Source organism: Camelina sativa, chromosome 7 (genome assembly GCF_030686135.1).
Source record: "Camelina sativa cultivar CO46 ecotype springtype chromosome 7, ASM3068613v1".
NCBI lineage: Eukaryota > Viridiplantae > Streptophyta > Magnoliopsida > Brassicales > Brassicaceae > Camelina > Camelina sativa.
The window spans coordinates 13,298,222-13,322,076 of NC_141886.1; the positions used below are offsets into that span (position 1 = coordinate 13,298,222).

Here is a 23,855-nt window from a genome sequence, read left to right on the forward strand (position 1 = left end):
CAGCAATGAGTCACTTCTAAGCACCTTGTATAGAGGAGTGCTTCCTAAGATAAGAATGCTTCTTGACACAGCCTCTAATGGCAACTTCCTCAACAAGAATGTGGAAGAAGGATGGGAATTGGTTGAGAATCTTGCTCAATCTGATGGCAATTATAATGAGGACTATGATAGGACCATAAGGAGCTCCTCAACTGATCAAGAGGACAAGTATAAGAAGGATTTGAAGATGGTCAATGAGAAGCTTGACAAGATCCTCCTCAGCCAATCCAAGTCCATTCACTTCATTGGTGAAGAGGAAGCTCCAGTTCAAGAGGGGGAGCCTGAATTTGCTGAGTTGTGCTACATGCAGAACCAGGGAGGATTCAAAGGCTACAACCAAGGAGGTTTCAAGAACAACAATCTCTCTTATAGGAGCACCAATGTGGCCAACCCTCAAGACCAGGTCTATCCACCTCCTCAACCTCAACAGCAACAAAACTACATCCCCAAGCAACAACACCAAGTGTTCCAGCCCCAATTGTGTCCCCCACCAGGGTTTCAGACTAACCAAGGCCAGGAACAAGACTTAAGAGCAATGATGCAACAGTTGTTGATTGGGCAAACACAAGGCAAGATTGAGACAACAAACAGGATTGCTGAGCTGAACAAGAGGATAGATGATATTTACAGTGAACTTCATGCCAAGTATGACACACTGACATCCAGGATGGTGATTATGGAAAACCACCAAGCTTCTGCCTCAAAGAATGACCATCACAAGGGCATAGCCATTGTACATAATACTGAATTTGCCAATGCTATCAATCTTCGCAGTGGGAGAGTCTTACCAACACGGCTAGGAGCACATCCCAACACTGAGGACAGTGGAATTCAAGAAGGGGAGGGTTTCCAACAGGAAGAAACTCAGGATGAACACACCATTGAATTCGATGTACCACTCGACCACTCACTCGACCGAGTAGGTGGTCGAGTACCCGATCGAGCTGATTCTCAGGGGAAAATCAATCCAGTTACCCCCAAAGAAAAGGAAGTCCGGTTCATTCCTCCTCCTTACAAGCCTCCACTACCTTTTGCAGGAAGATTTAAGAAACAGATGGTTGAAAAATACAAGGCATTGTTTAACAAACAAGTTAGAGAGATTGAGCTTAGGATGCCTCTAATAGATGCCTTTGTGATGATTCCTCCTTACCAAAAATTCTTGAAAGATGCTGTGATGGAAAGGATCAAGGAAGTTCAAGGGATGGTGATTCTCAGCCATGAGTGTAGTGCCATAATCCAAAAGCAAGTGAACCCTCAAAAGCTAAGAGATCCTGGTTCCTTTACTCTACCTTGCTCTATAGGGCCCTTAACCTTCAATAGATGCCTTTGTGATTTGGGAGCCTCAGTAAGCCTAATGCCTCTATCAGTTGCTAAGCGCCTAGGGTTTACACGGTATAAGCCATGCAACATCTCCCTAATCCTAGCTGATAGATCAATAAGATTACCACATGGTGTTTTGGAAGATCTACCAGTTAGAGTTGGAGCAGTGGAAGTCTCAACAAACTTTGTAGTGTTGGAAATGGATGAAGAACCAAAAGATCCTTTGATCTTGGGGAGACCTTTCCTAGCTACAGCAGGAGCAATAATTGATGTGAGACAAGGGAAGATTGATCTCAACTTGGGAGAAGACCTCAAAATGACATTTGACATTGTAGAGGCTATGAAGAAACCAACAATTGGAGGAAAAGTCTTTTGGGTTGAAGAGTTGGACAACTTATCAGGAGAATTGATGGAAGAGCTAGCAGAACAAGATCACCTTAGAACTGTTTTGACCAAAAGTGGAGAAGAAGGGTTTATCCATGAAGAAACTAAGGCCTATGAAGATATATTGGACTCCTGTGAAGAATCACACCATCCAGAGGTTTTTGAGGGGTTACCAGCATTAAGAGAGGAAGTTTGGGCAGTTCAAACAGCAGATACGGATAGCTCGACCACCCACTCGAGCACACACTCGGCCGAGCACCAACACTACTCGACCGAGTGCGCTTCCGAATCCCACACAGACGACTGGTCTGAACTGAACGCACCAAAAGTAGAGCTAAAACCTCTCCCTTCTGAGCTAAGGTACGTCGTTTTAGGTGAGAACTCTACTTATTCTGTGATAGTAAATGCTAACTTGAGTAGGAAAGAGCTTGATTTGCTAGTTGTTGAGCTAAGGTAGTTTAGAAAAGCTATTGGTTATACTTTGGATGACATTAAAGGAATTTCACCTAGTCTTTGCATGCATAGAATCCACCTTGAAAATGAATCTTACTCTAGTATTGAACCTCAAAGAAGGCTTAATCCCAACCTAAAGGAAGTAGTCAAAAAGGAGATTCTAAAATTGCTTGGAGCTGGTGTGATCTATCCTATCTCTGATAGTACTTGGGTCTCACCAGTCCACTGTGTCCCTAAAAAAGGAGGAATCACTGTAGTAAAGAATGATCATGATGAGTTAATTCCCACTAGAACCATAACAGGACATAGAATGTGCATTGACTGTAGGAAGCTTAATTCTGCTACTAGGAAAGATCATTTTCCTCTTCCATTTATTGATCAAATGTTGGAAAGATTAGCCAATCATACTCATTACTGTTTCTTGGATGGATATTCTGGATTTTTCCAAATTCCTATTCATCCCAATGATCAAGAGAATACAACATTCACATGTCCATATGGTACCTTTGCATATAGGAGGATGCCATTTGGATTATGTAATGCCCCAGCTACCTTTCAAAGGTGCATGATGTCAATCTTCTCTGATCTTATTGAGGATGTGGTTGAAGTTTTTATGGATGACTTCTCTGTCTATGGAGATTCCTTTTCTTCTTGTCTTACTAATCTATGCAGAGTTTTAAAGAGATGGAGGAGTGGATGGCACTTGAAAGTGAAGATTTACCTTGGTATGCTGACATAGTCAATTACAAGGTATGTGAAGAAGTCCCAGCAGATATGGACCCTTATAAGAAGAAAAAGCTCCTCAAGGACATCAATGGGTACTATTGGGATGAACCTTACTTATACAAAAAGGGATCAGATGGGTTGTTTAGAAGGTGCATAGCAGAAAATGAAGTTGAAGGAGTGCTAGGGCATTGTCATGGTTCCACTTATGGAGGCCATTTTGCAACTTTCAAAACTGCCCAGAAAGTCTTACAAGCTGGTCTATGGTGGCCTACACTATTCAAAGACACTCACAAGTTCATCACAAAGTGTGATGCTTGCCAAAGAATGGGAAATATCACAAGAAGGAATGAAATGCCCCAAAACCCAATTCTGGAAGTTGAGATATTTGATGTGTGGGGAATTGATTTCATGGGACCTTTTAATCCTCCTTCAAATGGGAATGTCTACATATTAGTGGCAGTGGACTATGTCTCCAAGTGGGTAGAGGCTATTGCCAGCCCTACTAATGATCACAAAGTGGTACTTAAACTTTTTAAGACCATAATCTTCCCAAGGTATGGAATTCCAAGAGCTGTGATTAGTGATGGAGGAACACACTTCATCAACAAGATCTTTGAAGGAATGCTAAGGAAGTATGGAGTCAAACACAAAGTGTCTACAGCCTACCACCCCCAAACAAGTGGACAAGTTGAAGTGTCAAACAAACAAATCAAGGCCATTCTATCAAGAATAGTAGGAGCAACAAGAAAGGATTGGTCTAGCAAACTTGATGAAACACTTTGGGCCTATAGAACAGCTTTCAAGACACCTATAGGAAGAACCCCATTCCAACTGGTCTATGGCAGGTCTTGCCATCTCCCAGTTGAAGTTGAGTACAAAGCCCTATGGGCAATCAAACTTTTGAACTTGGATCTTGAGACAGCACAAGCTAAGAGAAGCCTTGAACTGCATGAGCTTGAGGAAATCAGATTGGAAGCTTATGAAAACTCCAAAATCTACAAGGAAAGAACTAAAGCCTTCCATGATAAGAAGATTCTCATCAAAGACTTACAAGCTGGAGACCAAGCTTTGCTTTACAATTCAAGACTCAAGTTATTCCCTGGGAAGTTGAAAAGTAGATGGGGAGGCCCTTTTAAGGTAAAGGAGATCCTACCATATGGGGCTGTCACACTTCTCAACAAGGATGGTAGTGAGTTCACAGTCAATGGTCAGAGAGTTAAGAAGTATTTAGGAGAAAAGGAAACACCTGAGAAGTTCACAATGCTTCTCCAAGATGCTCCACAAGCCTAAAAAGGACATCAAAGTCAAGCTTAGTGACTTTAAACAAGCTCACTAGGGAGGAAGTCCCTAAAGTATCCATGTACATATTGTTTAAGGTTTTTGGTATTTTGATTTTTGTTTTGGTATTTTCATGATCAGGGAAGCAAGGGAGACCAGATAGAAGAGGAAAAGAAGACTCGTGGTCCAGCTCGACCCCCCCACTCGAGCACGTACTCGACCGAGTCCTGGTCGATCCCCATCGTCGAGCTGCCCCAATCTCCACCTCCAAGTCACCAACAAGACCCCAACTACTCCTATGACAGCATGCAGATGGATGTGGACAACTACTTCCACAATCCCTAAGGTACCACTATCACCTTCCCTTGTAGATATCATAGCATTTGACATTGTGTTTTGTTTTTTGTTTTTCATCTTGAATCCTCAATCAAATTTCTTTCACACAGGGACTGTGTGATTTAAGTTTGGGGGAGGGTTTGAGATAGCATTTGACATTCTGTTTTGTGATTCTTATTTCAATTTTTTAGCATAATCATGTTAATACTTGCATAGCATCTAAGGCATAGAAAAACCCTAAAAATTTGAAATTTTTTGCAAAAATCTTTATAAAAAAAAGAGTGTTCATGTAGTTTGCACTGCACATTAGGATCTTGTTTAGCATGTTTTATGTAGGATTGTATAGTACTTGCATTAGGGATCTATGATGAGTATTCTCTTATTAGCTTGTTTATTCACTAGACTAGGATCAATGCCCAAGTTAATAGTACTTTGATGCTAGTTGAGTGGTTAGAATAAGATTGAACCAGGCCTTGAATTCCTACATTGCATTTGGTCTAAATTGAAGCATGTTGAGATTTGAAACCATTTCCTATTTATAAGAACCTAATATTGACTTTCAATTATCAATGTGTGCAATGATTTAAACTCATGGATACCACATACATATTTGGATCATCTTCTTCCTTTTTACCACTCTTGTTGATCCAAGTAGCTGATTTCCTCATTAAGAATCAGTTCCCCTACCCCTAAACCAAACCTTCTTTCAAGCCATGTTTATTCTTGTGTGTGTGAGGCCTATTTTTGGGATTGAGCTTGGTAGAAAGTGTTAGGTTTGAACTAACAAGAGTAAAGCCTTGTGTAGTTCTAGTTTGCATTTTTCAAACTAGATAGGACTAGGTGGTTCACTTGTTGGGTTTGGGACTTGGCTATTATGAAAAGAAAAGAGGAAAAAGAGAAAGAAAAGGTTAGAGTCTTTAGGAGGGGAATGTGTTTAAGAAAATTTAAAGTCTAGTGAAAGAATGGGAAGAATAAGATTGTTTAAAGATGGTTCTAGTTAAAGAAAAGAAAGAAAGGAAAGAGAAGTCTAGCAAAATGCTTATATGTCTTAAGAATAAGAAGAAAAGAGAACCATAGCAAATAAGTAAGAATCCCCCATTCCACTAGAAAGATCAAATAAGAAACCTCTCCTAAGACTTTAAAACCAAAAGAGAAAAGGGTGAAAAAGAAGAAAAGAAGTTAAAGGGTAGCACTAGGATCAATTGGGTTTAGATTGATAGGATAAACACGTTGGGTCCCTTTGGGTAGACAAGGTTTTGTTCTTGTATGTGTCTAAGTGTTCTTACCTTTAGCATTCTTCTAAAGCTCAATCCATTTTATTTTTATGAGAGAACCTTGATATTGATAAGCCCTACTCTAAAAAGAGACCTTCATTGTCTCTTAACCTTTTACTGCCAAGCCAAATGAGTTTAAGCATTGCATAGAATTGATTCATGTTCTTGATTAATGAATGTTAAAGGAAATGGTTGATTTGAATGCATGTGGATGTCTAAGGCTCAAATCAGTGAAGGTTGTGATATGCTTGTCTAAAGTCTTTAAGTATAGCTCATTCAACTTGCATCATAGTACTAGTAACTTGGACATTGATTCTAGATAGTCTATTTGCAAGCTTTAGGAGCTGAGATCCCACTTTCAAACCTCACCTACCTTCTTTTGTCTTGATTATTTGCTTGAGGGCAAGCAAAGACTAAGTTTGGGGGTGTTGATGTTCATATATTTTACCTTGTTTTCCCTTAGTTTATTCACAACTTTTGCATCTTTTGCTATCCATTTAGGCCATTATTGTGTAGCTTTAGGACTAATCATGCATTAGAGTATAGTTGCATTGCATTTGCATCTTTTCATGCATAAACAGGTGATTTTGGAGCTTAAGGAGCATGGAAGCAATGCTGAGGAAAAGTGAAGCAATCCTGAGGAGAAAACAAGAGAGTTAAGGCTGTAGAATCAAGGTCCGGAGTCCAACTCGACCGCACCACTCGACCACCACTCGACCGTGTGCTGAGGAGGACTCGACCGAGTGGAGAACGCACGAGAGAAGCCAGCTCGACCAGCCACTCGACCGAGCACTGGTCGAGTTGATCGAGCCGTTGACTACTTTGACTTTTTGTATTTTTAGGGCTTCCACCTCACCCTCTATATAAAGCCCTTGTACCTGCAGCCACCAAAGAGTCCAGCTTTTTAGAGAGTCTAAAACCTAGTTTTTACCTTTTTTAGATATTATTCCTTTTGCACTTTTCTTTTATTTTTAGATTTTGTACTTGTTTGAGAGAGAAAGACTAGATTCTTATATTTTGTTTGTTTCATAACTTTCAAAGTATTAAGATTTCGAGTTTTATTCCTTCATCAATATTGTAGATCTCTGTTTCATCTTTCTAATGATACAAGTTTCATTATTTTCTGGGTTTTTGACATATTTCACCATGTGTTCTTGTGAGTAGTTTGTTTAGGACCTTGAGGATGGGTTAGGCTGGGTTGATCTTGTGGTTTGTTTGATTTGGTCAAGCTTGATTGTTGTAGATCTCTTCTAGGCTAGATGATCTTAATGCTGATCCTATATCTGAGAGGGTAGGGTTTGATTTCAAGCATCTTAGCATCACACCAATGTCTATGGAGCATAGATAAGGCTAGATCTAGAGCTTACCATTAGGCTTGCTAAGAGATTAGAAGTCTGGTTTGGTTTGAGATGTATTGCTTAATGCCTGCTTGTGTAGATTCTTTTCTTTGTGAGAACAAGTCTAGAATTGCATAGGTTTGATTGTTTCTTGCCATGAGAGTGGATTAAATATGTATTAGAATAGTATGTCTAGAGATCAGCTCAATGTTTGCTTGAGATTTGTTGACCAAGTTAGATAACCACAATGATTAGCTCAGCCCATGAATCCCTCCTCAAGGCCTACTTTGTTTATTGAAATCCTAGTCTAAATATCATTGCTTGCTTGTTGTTTGATAAGTTTTAGCATTGCTCTGTTTTTCTTGTGTTGCTCTGTTTTCACGTTTAAGTCTAGCTCGACCACGTACTCGACCTACACTCGGTCGAGTGCTGCTCGAGTTCATCCCCAGAACTTGTGTTTTTGATTTGTGATTGTCTTGTTTCATTCCTGTTTCATTTCCATTGCATTCACGTAGTTTCCTGTTCATTACTTGTCTTGTATTAGTTCATTAGCATAGTTTCTATCTTTGTTCTAGTTTCATTATAGCTTTAATTTGTTTGTTCTATTTGCATTTAGTATCCTGTTCTAGTTGTTTTTACTTTCTGCATTTCATATCTCATTTTAGGGTTGTTAGTGACAAACAATCTTTACAATTGGCTTGACTTAGACTCATATGCACATCTTAATTGTTCACAATCACTCAGATAGGATTGACACCTCTTATACTGCAACTGCATAAGGGGAATTGAAACACCATGACTTCTATTCATTCCATACATCATCATTCCATACATCATTCATTCATACACCACAAAGAAAGTCAGTTTCAATTTGGCGTCGTTGCCCATTTGAGTGTGTTTTGTGACATTTAGGATTATTATTAGTCTAAGATTAAGTTCGTTTTCAACACTTGTGAAGTTACTGAACTGGAATCTTCCTTTGCTTGGCTGTTTTGTGTTTCAGGTACGCACTCGACCACCTACTCGACCATCACTCGACCGAGCTGTGATCGAGCACTTGGTCGAGCCAGAAGCCGGATCAAATTAGCCATTACTTCCCAGTCGACTCGACCACTCACTCGAGCCTGCGCTCGACCGTGTACCTGTTCGAGTCCGTAGTAGAGTTTGTTGATGCACACAAGGTCAAAAGGCAAAGATAGTCTTCAACAGCCTATTGACAACATCCACAGGCTACAGAAGGGTTTGAGACATAAGCAAGGAAGAGTAGTTCAACAACAACAAGGTCAAGACATCATGGAGCAACAAGCTATCCATGAGCAAAGACCAAGGCACATTGGTGCAGGAGATGCACCCAATACCCACAACCAAAGGGCTGGAATTGTGCCACCTTCAGTAGCAAACAATAACTTTGAGATCAAGAGTGGATTGATCTCAATGATACAAGCAAACAAGTTTCATGGGTTGCCAATGGAGGATCCACTAGATCACCTTGATGAGTTTGACAGAATATGTGGCCTCACAAAGATCAATGGAGTGAGTGAAGATGGATTCAAATTAAGGCTCTTCCCATTTTCTCTTGGAGACAAAGCTCATCTTTGGGAGAAGACTCTACCTACTGGAGCTATCACCACATGGGATGCATGCAAGAAAGCTTTTCTGGCCAAGTTCTTCTCCAATGCAAGGACTGCTAGACTGAGGAATGAGATTTCTGGGTTTGCTCAAAGGAATAATGAGAGCTTTTGTGAAGCTTGGGAGAGGTTTAAAGGATTCCAAACTCAGTGTCCTCACCATGGCTTCAGCAATGAGTCACTTCTAAGCACCTTGTATAGAGGAGTGCTTCCTAAGATAAGAATGCTTCTTGACACAGCCTCTAATGGCAACTTCCTCAACAAGAATGTGGAAGAAGGATGGGAATTGGTTGAGAATCTTGCTCAATCTGATGGCAATTATAATGAGGACTATGATAGGACCATAAGGAGCTCCTCAACTGATCAAGAGGACAAGTATAAGAAGGATTTGAAGATGGTCAATGAGAAGCTTGACAAGATCCTCCTCAGCCAATCCAAGTCCATTCACTTCATTGGTGCAGAGGAAGCTCCAGTTCAAGAGGGGGAGCCTGAATTTGCTGAGTTGTGCTACATGCAGAACCAGGGAGGATTCAAAGGCTACAACCAAGGAGGTTTCAAGAACAACAATCTCTCTTATAGGAGCACCAATGTGGCCAACCCTCAAGACCAGGTCTATCCACCTCCTCAACCTCAACAGCAACAAAACTACATCCCCAAGCAACAACACCAAGTGTTCCAGCCCCAATTGTGTCCCCCACCAGGGTTTCAGACTAACCAAGGCCAGGAACAAGACTTAAGAGCAATGATGCAACAGTTGTTGATTGGGCAAACACAAGGCAAGATTGAGACAACAAACAGGATTGCTGAGCTGAACAAGAGGATAGATGATATTTACAGTGAACTTCATGCCAAGTACGACACACTGACATCCAGGATGGTGATTATGGAAAACCACCAAGCTTCTGCCTCAAAGAATGACCATCACAAGGGCATAGCCATTGTACATAATACTGAATTTGCCAATGCTATCAATCTTCGCAGTGGGAGAGTCTTACCAACACGGCTAGGAGCACATCCCAACACTGAGGACAGTGGAATTCAAGAAGGGGAGGGTTTCCAACAGGAAGAAACTCAGGATGAACACACCATTGAATTCGATGTACCACTCGACCACTCACTCGACCGAGTAGGTGGTCGAGTACCCGATCGAGCTGATTCTCAGGGGAAAATCAATCCAGTTACCCCCAAAGAAAAGGAAGTCCGGTTCATTCCTCCTCCTTACAAGCCTCCACTACCTTTTCCAGGAAGATTTAAGAAACAGATGGTTGAAAAATACAAGGCATTGTTTAACAAACAAGTTAGAGAGATTGAGCTTAGGATGCCTCTAATAGATGCCTTTGTGATGATTCCTCCTTACCAAAAATTCTTGAAAGATGCTGTGATGGAAAGGATCAAGGAAGTTCAAGGGATGGTGATTCTCAGCCATGAGTGTAGTGCCATAATCCAAAAGCAAGTGAACCCTCAAAAGCTAAGAGATCTTGGTTCCTTTACTCTACCTTGCTCTATAGGGCCCTTAACCTTCAATAGATGCCTTTGTGATTTGGGAGCCTCAGTAAGCCTAATGCCTCTATCAGTTGCTAAGCGCCTAGGGTTTACAAGGTATAAGCCATGCAACATCTCCCTAATCCTAGCTGATAGATCAATAAGATTACCACATGGTGTTTTGGAAGATCTACCAGTTAGAGTTGGAGCAGTGGAAGTCCCAACAGACTTTGTAGTGTTGGAAATGGATGAAGAACCAAAAGATCCTTTGATCTTGGGGAGACCTTTCCTAGCTACAGCAGGAGCAATAATTGATGTGAGACAAGGGAAGATTGATCTCAACTTGGGAGAAGACCTCAAAATGACATTTGACATTATAGAGGCTATGAAGAAACTAACAATTGGAGGACAAGTCTTTTGGGTTGAAGAGTTGGACAACTTATCAGGAGAATTGATGGAAGAGCTAGCAGAACAAGATCACCTTAGAACTGTTTTGACCAAAAGTGGAGAAGATCTTACCATTAGGCTTGCTAAGAGATTAGAAGTCTTGTTTGGTTTGAGATGTATTGCTTAATGCCTGCTTGTGTAGATTCTTTTCTTTGTGAGAACAAGTCTAGAATTGCATAGGTTTGATTGTTTCTTGCCATGAGAGTGGATTAAACATGTATTAGAATAGTATGTCTAGAGATCAGCTCAATGTTTGCTTGAGATTTGTTGACCAAGTTAGATAACCACAATGATTAGCTCAGCCCATGAATCCCTCCTCAAGGCCTTCTTTGTTTATTGAAATCCTAGTCTAAATATCATTGCTTGCTTGTTGTTTGATTAGTTTTAGCATTGCTCTGTTTTTCTTGTGTTGCTCTGTTTTCACGTTTAAGTCTAGCTCGACCACGTACTCGACCTACACTCGGTCGAGTGCTGCTCGAGTTCATCCCCAGAACTTGTGTTTTTGATTTGTGATTGTCTTGTTTCATTCCTGTTTCATTTCCATTGCATTCACGTAGTTTCCTGTTCATTACTTGTCTTGCATTAGTTCATTAGCATAGTTTCTATCTTTGTTCTAGTTTCATTATAGCTTTAATTTGTTTGTTCTGTTTGCATTTAGTATCCTGTTCTAATTGTTTTTACTTTCTGCATTTCATATCTCATTTTAGGGTTGTTAGTGACAAACAATCTTTACAATTGGCTTGACTTAGACTCATATGCACATCTTAATTGTTCACAATCACTCAGATAGGATTGACACCTCTTATACTGCAACTGCATAAAGGGAATTGAAACACCCTGACTTCTATTCATTCCATACATCATCATTCCATACATCATTCATTTATACACCACAAAGAAAGTCAGTTTCAAGCAGTAAACAGTTTTGTTTGTGTTTCTAGGGCCAAAATGTGTGACAATCCAATGCATTTGACTAATTGTAATAGTTTGGGATTAATTTGGAGTGTTTAGACAACAATTATACCCATTTTGTCCCGAAACAGGCTAAAACCTAGAAACCATTAATTCGAAGCAGTAAACAGCTTTGTTGCTGTTCCTAGGGTCAAAATATGTAACAATCCAATGCATTTGGCTAATTATAAGAGTTGGGATGAATTGGGAGTGTTCAGACAACAATTATACCCATTTTGTCCCGAAACAGGCTAAAACCGAGAAAACATTATTTCAAAGGAGTAAACAGATTTTTTTCTGTTCCTAGGGTCAAAATATGTAACAATCCAATGTATTTGACTAATTGTAAGAGTTCGGGATTAATTTGGAGTGTTTAGACAACAATTATACCCATTTTGTCCCGAAACAGGCTAAAACCGGAAAACATTGATTCGAAGCAGTAAACAGCTTTTTTACTGTTCCTAGGGTCAAAATATGCAACAATCCAATGCATTTTTTTTGACTAATTATAAGAGTTCAGGTTGAATTTGGAGTGTTTAGACAACACTTATACCCATTTTGTCCCAAAATAGACTTAAAAAAAAAGAAAACAGGCTAAAACCGAGAAAACATTAATTCGAAGCAGTAAACAGCTTTGTTTCTTTTCCTAGGGTCAAAATATGTAAAAATCCAATGCATTTGACTAATTATAAGAGTTCAGGTTGAATTTGGAGTGTTTAGACAATACTTAAATCTGTTTTATCCCAAAACAGGCTAAAACAGAGAAAAGAGGCTAAACCCGAGAAAACATTGATTTGAAGCAGTAAAAGGCTATGTTACTCTTTGTTGGGTGAAAATATGTAACAATCCAATGCATTTGACTAATTGTAAGAGTTCAGTATGAATTTGGAGTGTTTAGACAACCATTATACCCATTTTGTCCCGAAACAAGCTAAAACCAGAAAACATTTATTCGAAGCAGTAAACAGCTTTTTTACTGTTCCTAGGGTCAAAATATGCAACAATCCAATGCATTTTTTTTTTTGACTAATTATAAGAGTTCAGGTTAAATTTGGAGTGTTTAGACAACACTTATACCCATTTTTTCCCAAAACATGCTTAAAACGAGAAAACAGGCTAAAACCGAGAAAACATTAATTCAAAGCAGTAAACAGCTTTGTTTGTGTTTCTAGGGTCAAAATCTGTGACAATCCAATGCATTTGACTAATTGTAAGAGTTCGGGATTAATTTGGAGTGTTTAGACAACAATTATACCCATTTTGTCCCGAAACAGGCTAAAACCTAGAAAACATTTATTCGTAGCATTAAAAAGCTTTTTACTGTTCCTAGGGTCAAAATAGGTAACAATCCAATACATTTGGCTAATTATAAGAGTAGGGATGAATTGGGAGTGTTCAGACAACAATTATACCCATTTTGTCCCGAAACAGGCTAAAACCGAGAAAACATTAATTCGAAGCAATAAACAGCTTTGTTTCTGTTCCTAGGGTCAAAATATGTAACAATCCAATGCATTTACTAATTATAAGAGTTCGGGTTGAATTTGGAGTGTTTAGACAACACTTAAACTTGTTTTATCCCAAAAGAGGCTAAAATGGAGACAAGAGGCTAAACCCGAGAAAACAATGATTTGAAGCAGTAAAAGGCTATGTTACTCTTTCTTGGGTGAAAATATGTAACAATCCAATGCATTTGACTAATTGTAAGAGGTCGGTATGATTTTGGAGTGTTTAGACAACAATTATTATACCCATTTTGTCCCGAAACAGGCTAAATCTGAGAAAACATTGATTCGAAGCAGTGAACAGCTTTTTTACTGTTCCTAGGATCAAAATATGCAACAATAGAATGCATTTGACTAATTATAAGAGTCCGGGTTGAATTTGGATTGTTTAGACAACACTTATACCCATTTTGTCCCAAAACAGACTTAAAAAAAAAGAAAACAGGCTAAAACCGAGAAAACATTAATTTCAAGCAGTAAACAGCTTTGTTTGTGTTTCTAGGGTCAAAATGTGTAACAATCCAATGCATTTGACTAATTGTAAGAGTTCGGGATTAATTTGGAGTGTTAAGAAAATAATTATACCCATTTTGTCCCGAAATAGGCTAAAACCGAGAAAACATTTATTCGAAGCAGAAAACAGCATTTTTACTGTTCCTAGGTTCAAAATATCTAATCATCCAATGCATTTGACTAATTATAAGAGTTCGGATTGAATTTGGAGTGTTTAGACAACACTTAAACCCGTTTTGTCCCAAAAGAGGTTAAAACAGAGAAAACAGGCTAAACCCGAAAAAACATTGATTTGAAGTAGTAAAAAGCTATGTTACTCTTTCTATTGTAAAAATATGTTACAATCCATTGCATTTGACTAATTGTAAGAGTTCGGGATGAATTTGGAGTGTTTAGACAACAGTTATACCCATTTTGTCCCGAAACTGGCTAAAACCAAGAAAATATTAATTCGAAGCAGCAAACAGCTTTGTTTCTGTTACTAGGGTCAAAATATGTAACAATCCAATGTATTTGACTAATTATAAGAGTTCGGGTTGAATTTGGAGTGTTTAGACAACTCTTAAACCTGTTTTATCCCAAAAGAGGCTAAAACAGAGAAAAGAGGCTAAACCCGAGAAAACATTGATTTGAAGCACTAAAAGGCTATGTTACTCTTTCTTGGGTCAAAATATGTAACAATCCAATGCATTTGACTAATTGTAAGAGTTCGGCATGAATTTGGAGTGTTTAGACAACAATTATACCCATTTTGTCCCGAAACAAGCTAAAACCAGAAAACATTGATTCGAAGCAGTAAACAGTTTTTTACTGTTCCTAGGGTCAAGATATGCAACAACCCAATGCATTTTTTGACTAATTATAAGAGTTCAGGTTGAATTTGGAGTGTTTAGACAACACTTATACCCATTTTGTCCCAAAACATGCTTAAAACGAGAAAACAGGCTAAAACCGAGAAAACATTAATTCGAAGCACTAAACAGATTTGTTTGTGTTTCTAGGGTCAAAATGTGTGACAATACAATGCATTTGACTAATTGTAAGAGTTCGGATTAATTTGGAGTGTTTAGACAACAATTATACCCATTTTATCCCGAAACAGGCTAAAACGTAGAAAACATTAATTCGAAGCAGTAAACAGCTTTGTTGCTGTTCCTAGGGTCAAAATATGTAACAATCCAATGCATTTGGCTAATTATAAGAATTGGGATGAATTGGGAGTGTTCAGACAACAATTATACCCATTTTGTCCCGAAACAGGCTAAAACCGAGAAAACATTATTTCAAAGGAGTAACAGCTTTTTTTCTGTTCCTAGGGTCAAAATATGTAAAAATCCAATGCATTTGACTAATTATAAGAGTTCGGGGTTAATTTGGAGTGTTTAGACAAGCTAAAACAGAGAAAAGAGGCTAAACCCGAGAAAACATTGATTTGAAGCAGTAAAAAGGCTATGTTACTCTTTCTTGGGTCAAAATATGTAACAATCCAATGCATTTGACTAATTGTAAGAGTTCGGTATGAATTTGGAGTGTTTAGACAACAATTATACCCATTTTGTCCCGAAACAGGCTAAAACCAGAAAACATTGATTCGAAGCAGTAAACAGCTTTTTTACTGTTCCTAGGGTCAAAATATGCAACAATACAATGCATTTTTTTTGAATAATTATAAGAGTTCAGGTTGAATTTGGAGTGTTAGGCAACACTTATACCCATTTTGTCCCAAAACATGCTTAAAACGAGAAAACAGGCTAAAACCGAGAAAACATTAATTCGAAGCAGTAAACAGCTTTGTTTGTGTTTCGAGGGTCAAAATGTGTGACAATCCAATGCATTTGACTAGTTGTAAGAGTTCGGGATTAATTTGGAGTGTTTAGACAACAATTATACCCATTTTGTCCCGAAATAAGCTAAAACCTAGAAAACATTTATTCGAAGCAGTAAACAGCTTTGTTACTGTTCCTAAGGTCAAAATATGTAACAATCCAATGCAATTGGCTAATTATAAGAGTTGGGATGAACTGGGAGTGTTCAGACAACAATTATACCCATTTTGTCCCGAAACAGGCTAAAACCGAGAAAACATTTATTTGAAGCAGTAAACAGCTTTGTTTCTGTTCTTAGGGTCAAAATATGAAACAATCCAATGCATTTGACTGATTATAAGAGTTCGGGTTGAATTTAGAGTGTTTAGACAACACTTAAACCTGTTTTATCCCAAAACAGGCTAAAACAGAGAAAACATTAACTTGAAGCAGTAAACAGCTTTGTTTCTGTTCCTAGGGTCAAAATATGTAACAATCCAATGTATTTGACTAATTATAAGAGTTCATGTTGAATTTGGAGTGTTTAGACAACACTTAAACATGTTTTATCCCAAAAGAGGCTAAACCCGAGAAAACATTGATTTGAAGCAGTAAAAGGCTATGTTACTCTTTCTTGGGTCAAAATATGTAACAATTCAATGCATTTGACTAATTGTAAGAGTTCGGTATGCATTTGGAGTGTTTAGACAACAATTATTATACCCATTTTGCCTCGAAACAGGCTAAAACCGAGAAAACATTGATTCGAAGCAGTAAACAGCTTTTTTACTGTTCCTAGGGTCAAAATATGCAACAATCGAATGCATTTGACTAATTGTAAGAGTTCGGGTTGAATTTGGATTGTTTAGATAACACTTATACCCATTTTGTCCCAAAACAGGCTTAAAACAAGAAAATAGGCTAAAGCCGATAAAACATTAATTTAAAGCAGTAAACAGCTTTTTGTGTTTCTAGGGTCAAAATCTGTAACAATCCAATGCATTTAATTAATTGTAAGAGTTCGGGATTAATTTGGAGTGTTTAGAAAATAATTATACCCATTTTGTCCCGAAATAGGCTAAAACCGAGAAAACATTGATTCGAAGCAGTAAACAGCATTTTTACTGTTCCTAGGGTAAAAAGATGTAACAATCCAATGCATTTGACTAATTTTAAGAGTTCGGGTTGAATTTGGAGTGTTTAGACAACGCTTAAACCCATTTTGTCCCAAAAGAGGCTAAAACAGAGAAAACAGGCTAAACCCGATAAAAAATTGATTTGATGCAGTAAAAAGCTATGTTACTCTTTCTATTGTCAAAATATGTAATAATCCAATGCATTTGACTAATTGTAAGAGTTCGGGATGCATTTGGAGTGTTTAGACAACAATTATACCCATTTTGTCCTGAAACGGGCTAAAACCGAGAAAACATTAATTCGAAGCAGTAAACAGCTTTTTTCTGTTCCTAGGGTCAAAATATGTAACAATCCAATGTATTTGACTAATTATAAGAGTTCGGGTTGAATTTGGAGTGTTTAGACAACACTTAAACTTGTTTTATCCCAAAAGAGGCTAAAACAGAGAAAATAGGCTAAACCCAAGAAAACATTGATTTGAAGCAGTAAAAGGTTATGTTACTCTTTCTTGGGTCAAAATATTTAACAATCCAATGCATTTGACTAATTGTAAGAGTTCGGTATGAATTTGGAGTGTTTAGGCAACAATTATACCCATTTTGTCCCGAAACAGGCTAAAACCGGAAAACATTGATTCGAAGCAGTAAACAGCTTTTTTACTGTTCCTAGGGTCAAAATATGCAACAATCCAATGCATTTTTTTTGACTAATTATAAGAGTTCAGGTTGAATATGGAGTGTTTAGACAACACTTATATCCATTTTGTGCCAAAAATGCTTAAAACGAGAAAACAGGCTAAAACCGAGAAAATATTAATTCGAAGCAGTAAACAGATTTGTTCGTGTTTCTAGGGTCAAAATGTGTGACAATACAATGCATTTGACTAATTGTAAGAGTTCGGGATTAATTTGGAGTGTTTAGACAACAATTATACCCATTTTGTTCCGAAACAGGCTAAAACCTAGAAAACATTAATTCGAGGCAGTAAACAGATTTTTTACTGTTCTTAGGGTCAAAATATGTAGCAATCCAATGCATTTGGCTAATTATAAGAGTCGGGATGAATTGGGAGTGTTCAGACAACAATTATACCCATTTTGTCCCGAAACAGGCTAAAACCGAGAAAACATTAATTCGAAGCAGTAAACAGATTTGTTTCCGTTCCTAGGGTCAAAATATGTAACAATCCAATGCATTTGACTAATTATAAGAGTTTTGGTTGAATTTCGAGTGTTTAGACAACACTTAAACCTGTTTTATCCCAAAACAGGCTAAAACAGAGAAAAGAGGCTAAACCCGAGAAAACATTGATTTGAAGCAGTAAAAGGCTATTTTACTCTTTCTTGGGTCAAAATATATAACAATCCAATGCATTTGACTAATTGTAAGAGTTCGGTATGAATTTGGAGTGTTTAGACAACAATTATTATACCCATTTTGTCCCGAAACAGGCTAAAACCGGAAAACATTGATTCGAAGCAGTAAACAGCTTTTTTACTGTTCCTAGGGTCAAAATATGCAACAATACAATGCATTTTTTTGAATAATTATAAGAGTTCAGGTTGAATTTGGAGTGTTTAGACAACACTTATACCCATTTTGTCCCAAAACATGCTTAAAACGAGAAAACAGGCTAAAACCGAGAAAACATTTATTCGAAGCAGTAAACAGCTTTTTTACTGTTCCTAGGGTCAAAATACGCAACAATCGAATGCATTTGACAACACTTATACCCATTTTGTCCCAAAACAGGCTTAAAACAAGAAAATAGGCTAACGCCGAAAAAACATTAATTTAAAGCAGTAAACAGCTTTTTGTGTTGCTAGAGTCAAAATCCGTAACAATCCAATGCATTTAATTAATTGTAAGAGTTCGGGATTAATTTGGAGTGTTTAGAAAATAATTATACCCATTTTGTCCCGAAACAGGCTAAAACCGAGAAAACATTGATTCGAAGCAGTAAACAGCATTTTTACTGTTCCTAGGGTCAAAATATGTAACAATCCAATGCATTTGACTAATTATAAGAGTTCGGGTTGAATTTGGAGTGTTTAGACAACACTTAAACCTGTTTTATCTCAAAAGAGGCTAAAACAGAGAAAAGAGGCTAAACCCAAGAAAACATTGATTTGAAGCAGGAAAAGGCTATGTTACTCTTTCTTGGGTCAAAATATGTAACAATCCAATGCATTTGACTAATTGTAAGAGTTCGGTATGAATTTGGAGTGTTTAGGCAACAATTATACCCATTTTGTCCCGAAACAGGCTAAAACCGGAAAACATTGATTCGAAGCAGTAAACAGCTTTTTTACTGTTCCTAGGGCCAAAATATGCAACAATCCAATGCATTTTTTTTGACTAATTATAAGAGTTCAGGTTGAATATGGAGTGTTTAGACAACACTTATATCCATTTTGTGCCAAAAATGCTTAAAACGAGAAAACAGGCTAAAACCGAGAAAATATTAATTCAAAGCAGTAAACAGATTTGTTCGTGTTTCTAGGGTCAAAATGTATGACAATACAATGCATTTGACTAATTGTAAGAGTTCGGGATTAATTTGGAGTGTTTAGACAACAATTATACCCATTTTGTTCCGAAACAGGCTAAAACCTAGAAAACATTAATTCGAGGCAGTAAACAGATTTTTTACTGTTCTTAGGGTCAAAATATGTAGCAATCCAATGCATTTGGCTAATTATAAGAGTCGGGATGAATTGGGAGTGTTCAGACAACAATTATACCCATTTTGTCCCGAAACAGGCTAAAACCGAGAAAACATTAATTCGAAGCAGTAAACAGATTTGTTTCTGTTCCTAGGGTCAAAATATGTAACAATCCAATGCATTTGACTAATTATAAGAGTTTGGGTTGAATTTCGAGTGTTTAGACAACACTTAAACCTGTTTTATCCCAAAACAGGCTAAAACAGAGAAAAGAGGCTAAACCCGAGAAAACATTGATTTGAAGCAGTAAAAGGCTATTTTACTCTTTCTTGGGTCAAAATATATAACAATCCAATGCATTTGACTAATTGTAAGAGTTCGGTATGAATTTGGAGTGTTTAGACAACAATTATTATACCCATTTTGTCCCAAAACAGGCTAAAACCGGAAAACATTGATTCGAAGCAGTAAACAGCTTTTTTACTGTTCCTAGGGTCAAAATATGCAACAATACAATGCATTTTTTTGAATAATTATAAGAGTTCAGGTTGAATTTGGAGTGTTTAGACAACACTTATACCCATTTTAACCCAAAACATGCTTAAAACGAGAAAACAGGCTAAAACCGAGAAAACATTTATTCGAAGCAGTAAACAGCTTTTTTACTGTTCCTAGGGTCAAAATACGCAACAATCGAATGCATTTGACAACACTTATACCCATTTTGTCCCAAAACAGGCTTAAAACAAGAAAATAGGCTAACGCCGAAAAAACATTAATTTAAAGCAGTAAACAGCTTTTTGTGTTTCTAGAGTCAAAATCCGTAACAATCCAATGCATTTAATTAATTGTAAGAGTTCGGGATTAATTTGGAGTGTTTAGAAAATAATTATACCCATTTTGTCCCGAAACAGGCTAAAACCGAGAAAACATTGATTCGAAGCAGTAAACAGCATTTTTACTGTTCCTAGGGTCAAAATATGTAACAATCCAATGCATTTGACTAATTATAAGAGTTCGGGTTGAATTTGGAGTGTTTAGACAACACTTAAACCTGTTTTATCTCAAAAGAGGCTAAAACAGAGAAAAGAGGCTAAACCCAAGAAAACATTGATTTGAAGCAGTAAAAGGCTATGTTACTCTTTCTTGGGTCAAAATATGTAACAATCCAATGCATTTGACTAATTGTAAGAGTTCGGTATGAATTTGGAGTGTTTAGGCAACAATTATACCCATTTTGTCCCGAAATAGGCTAAAACCGGAAAACATTGATTTGAAGCAGTAAACAGTTTTTTTACTGTTCCTAGGGTCAAAATATGCAACAATCCAATGCATTTTTTTGAATAATTATAAGAGTTCAGGTTGAATTTGGAGTGTTTAGACAACACTTATATCCATTTTGTCCCAAAAAATGCTAAAACCGAGAAAACATTTATTCGAAGCAGTAAACAGCTTTGTTTCTGTTCCTAGGGTCAAAATATGTAACAATGCAATGCATTTGACTAATTATAAGAGTTCGGGTTGAATTTGGAGTGTTTAGACAACACTTAAACCTGTTTTATCCCAAAACAGGCTAAAACAGAGAAAACATTAACTTGAAGCAGTAAACAGCTTTGTTTCTGTTCCTAGGGTCAAAATATGTAACAATCCAATGCATTTGACTAATTATAAGAGTTCAGGTTGAATTTGGAGTGTTTAGACAACACTTAAACATGTTTTATCCCAAAAGAGGCTAAAACGGAGAAAAGAGGCTAAACCCGAGAAAACTTTGATTTGAAGCAGTAAAAGGCTATGTTACTTTTTCTTGGGTGAAAATATGTAACAATCCAATGCATTTGACTAATTGTAAGAGTTCGGTATGAATTTGGAGTGTTTAGACAACAATTATTATACCCATTTTGCCCCGAAACAGGCTAAAACCGAGAAAACATTGATTCGAAGCAGTAAACAGCTTTTTTACTGTTCCTAGGGTCAAAATATGCAACAATCGAATGCATTTTTTTGACTAATTGTAAAAGTTTGGGTTGAATTTGGATTGTTTAAACAATACTTATACCCATTTTGTCCCAAAACAAGCTTAAAACAAGAAAATAGGCTAAAGCCGAGAAAAAGTTAATTTAAAGCAGTAAACAGCTTTTTGTGTTTCTAGAGTCAAAATCTGTAACAATCCAATGCATTTAATTAATTGTAAGAGTTCGGGATTAATTTGGAGATAATTACACCCATTTTGTCCCGAAACAGGCTAAAATCGAGAAAACATTGATTCGAAGCAGTAAACAGCATTTTTACTGTTCCTAGGGTTAAAATATGTAACCATCCAATACATTTGACTAATTATAAGAGTTCGGGTTGAATTTGGAGTGTTTAGACAACGCTTAAACCCGTTTTGTCCCAAAAGAGGCTAAAACAGAGAAAACAGACTAAATCCGAAAAAACATTGATTTGATGCAGTAAAAAGCTATGTTACTCTTTCTATTGTCAAAATATGTAACAATCCAATGCCTTTGACTAATTGTAAGAGTTCGGGATGCATTTGGAGTGTTTAGACAACAATTATACCCATTTTGTCCCGAAACGGGCTAAAACCGAGAAAACATTAATTCGAAGCAGTAAACAGCTTTTTTCTGTTCCTAGGGTCAAAATATGTAACAATCCAATGTATTTGACTAATTATAATAATTCGGGTTGAATTTGGAGTGTTTAGACAACACTTAAACCTGTTTTATCCCAAAAGAGGCTAAAACGGAGAAAAGAGGCTAAACCCGAGAAAACATTGATTTGAAGCAGTAAAAGGCTATGTTACTCTTTCTTGGGTGAAAATATGTAATAATCCAATGCATTTGACTAATTGTAAGAGTTCGGTATGAATTTGGAATGTTTAGACAACAATTATTATACCCATTTGGTCCCGAAACAGGCTAAAACCGGAAAACATTGATTCGAAGCAGTAAACAGATTTTTCACTGTTCCTAGGGTCAAAATATGCAACAATCCAATGCATTTTTTGACTAATTATAAGAGTTCAGGTTGAATTTGGAGTGTTTAGATAACACTTATACCCATTTTGTCCCAAAACATGCTTAAAACGAGAAAACATGCTAAAACCGAGGAAACATTAATTCGAAGCAGTAAACAGCTTTGTTTGTTTTTCTGGGGTCAAAATGTGTGACAATCCAAAGCATTTGACTAATTGTAAGAGTTCGGGATTAATTTGGAGTTTTTAGACAACAATTATACCCATTTTGTCCCGAAACAGGCTAAAACCTAGAAAACATTTATTCGAAGCAGTAAACAGCTTTGTTTCTGTTCCTAGGGTCAAAATATGTAATAATCCAATGCATTTGAATAATTATAAGAGTTCGGGTTGAATTAGGAGTGTTTAGACAACACTTAAACATGTTTTATCCCAAAAGAGGCTAAAACGGAGAAAAGAGGCTAAACCCGAGAAAACATTGATTTGAAGCAGTAAAAGGCTATGTTACTCTTTCTTGGGTGAAAATATGTAACAATCCAATGTATTTGACTAATTGTAAGAGTTCGGTATGAATTTGGAGTGTTTAGACAACAATTATTATACCCATTTTGCCCCGAAACAGGCTAAAACTGAGAAAACATTGATTCGAAGCAGTAAACAGCTTTTTTACTGTTCCTAGGATCAAAACACGCAACAATCAAATGCATTTGACTAATTGTAAGAGTTCGGGTTGAATTTGGATTGTTTAAACAACACTTATACCCATTTTGTCCCAAAACAGGCTTAAAACAAGAAAATAGACTAAAGCCAAGAAAACGTTAATTTAAAGCAGTAAACAGCTTTTTGTGTTTCTAGAGTCAAAATCTGTAACAATCCAATGCATTTAATTAATTGTAAGAGTTCGGGATTAATTTGGAGTGTTTAGAAAATAATTATACCCATTTTGTCCCGAAACAGGCTAAAATCGAGAAAACATTGATTCGAAGCAGTAAACAGCATTTTTACTGTTCCTAGGGTTAAAATATGTAACAATCCAATGCATTTGACTAATTATAAGAGTTGGGGTTGAATTTGGAGTGTTTAGACAACGCTTAAACCCGTTTTGTCCCAAAAGAGGCTAAAACAGAGAAAACAGGCTAAACCCGAAAAAACATTGATTTGATGCAGTAAAAAGCTATGTTACTCTTTCTATTGTCAAAATATGTAACAATCTAATGCATTTGACTAATTATAAGAGTTGGGATGAATTGTGAGTGTTTAGACAACAATTATACCCATTTTGTCCCGAAACAGGCTAAAACCGAGAAAACATTAATTCGAAGCAGTAAACAGCTTTTTTCTGTTCCTAGGGTCAAAATATAGAACAATCCAATGTATTTGACTAATTATAAGAGTTCGGGTTGAATTTAGAGTGTTTAGACAACACTTAAACTTGTTTTATCCGAAAAGAGCCTAAACCCAAGAAAACATTGATTTGAAGCAGTAAAAGGCTATGTTACTCTTTCTTGGGTCAAAATATGTAACAATCCAATGCATTTGAATAATTGTAAGAGTTAGGCAACAATTATACCCATTTTGTCCCGAAACAGGCTAAAACCGG

At 37.0% G+C, this 23,855-nt stretch overlaps 1 non-coding gene across 1 annotated transcript; it reads right to left on the reverse strand.

Annotated features, from left to right (window-relative positions):
• Positions 1–8,836: 8,836 nt before the first annotated feature.
• Positions 8,837–8,943, reverse strand: LOC147941167 (small nucleolar RNA R71). The gene has a single exon (XR_015563063.1). It is a non-coding gene; the product is annotated as a small nucleolar RNA R71 (small nucleolar RNA).
• Between the last annotated feature and the right edge of the window lie 14,912 nt (positions 8,944–23,855).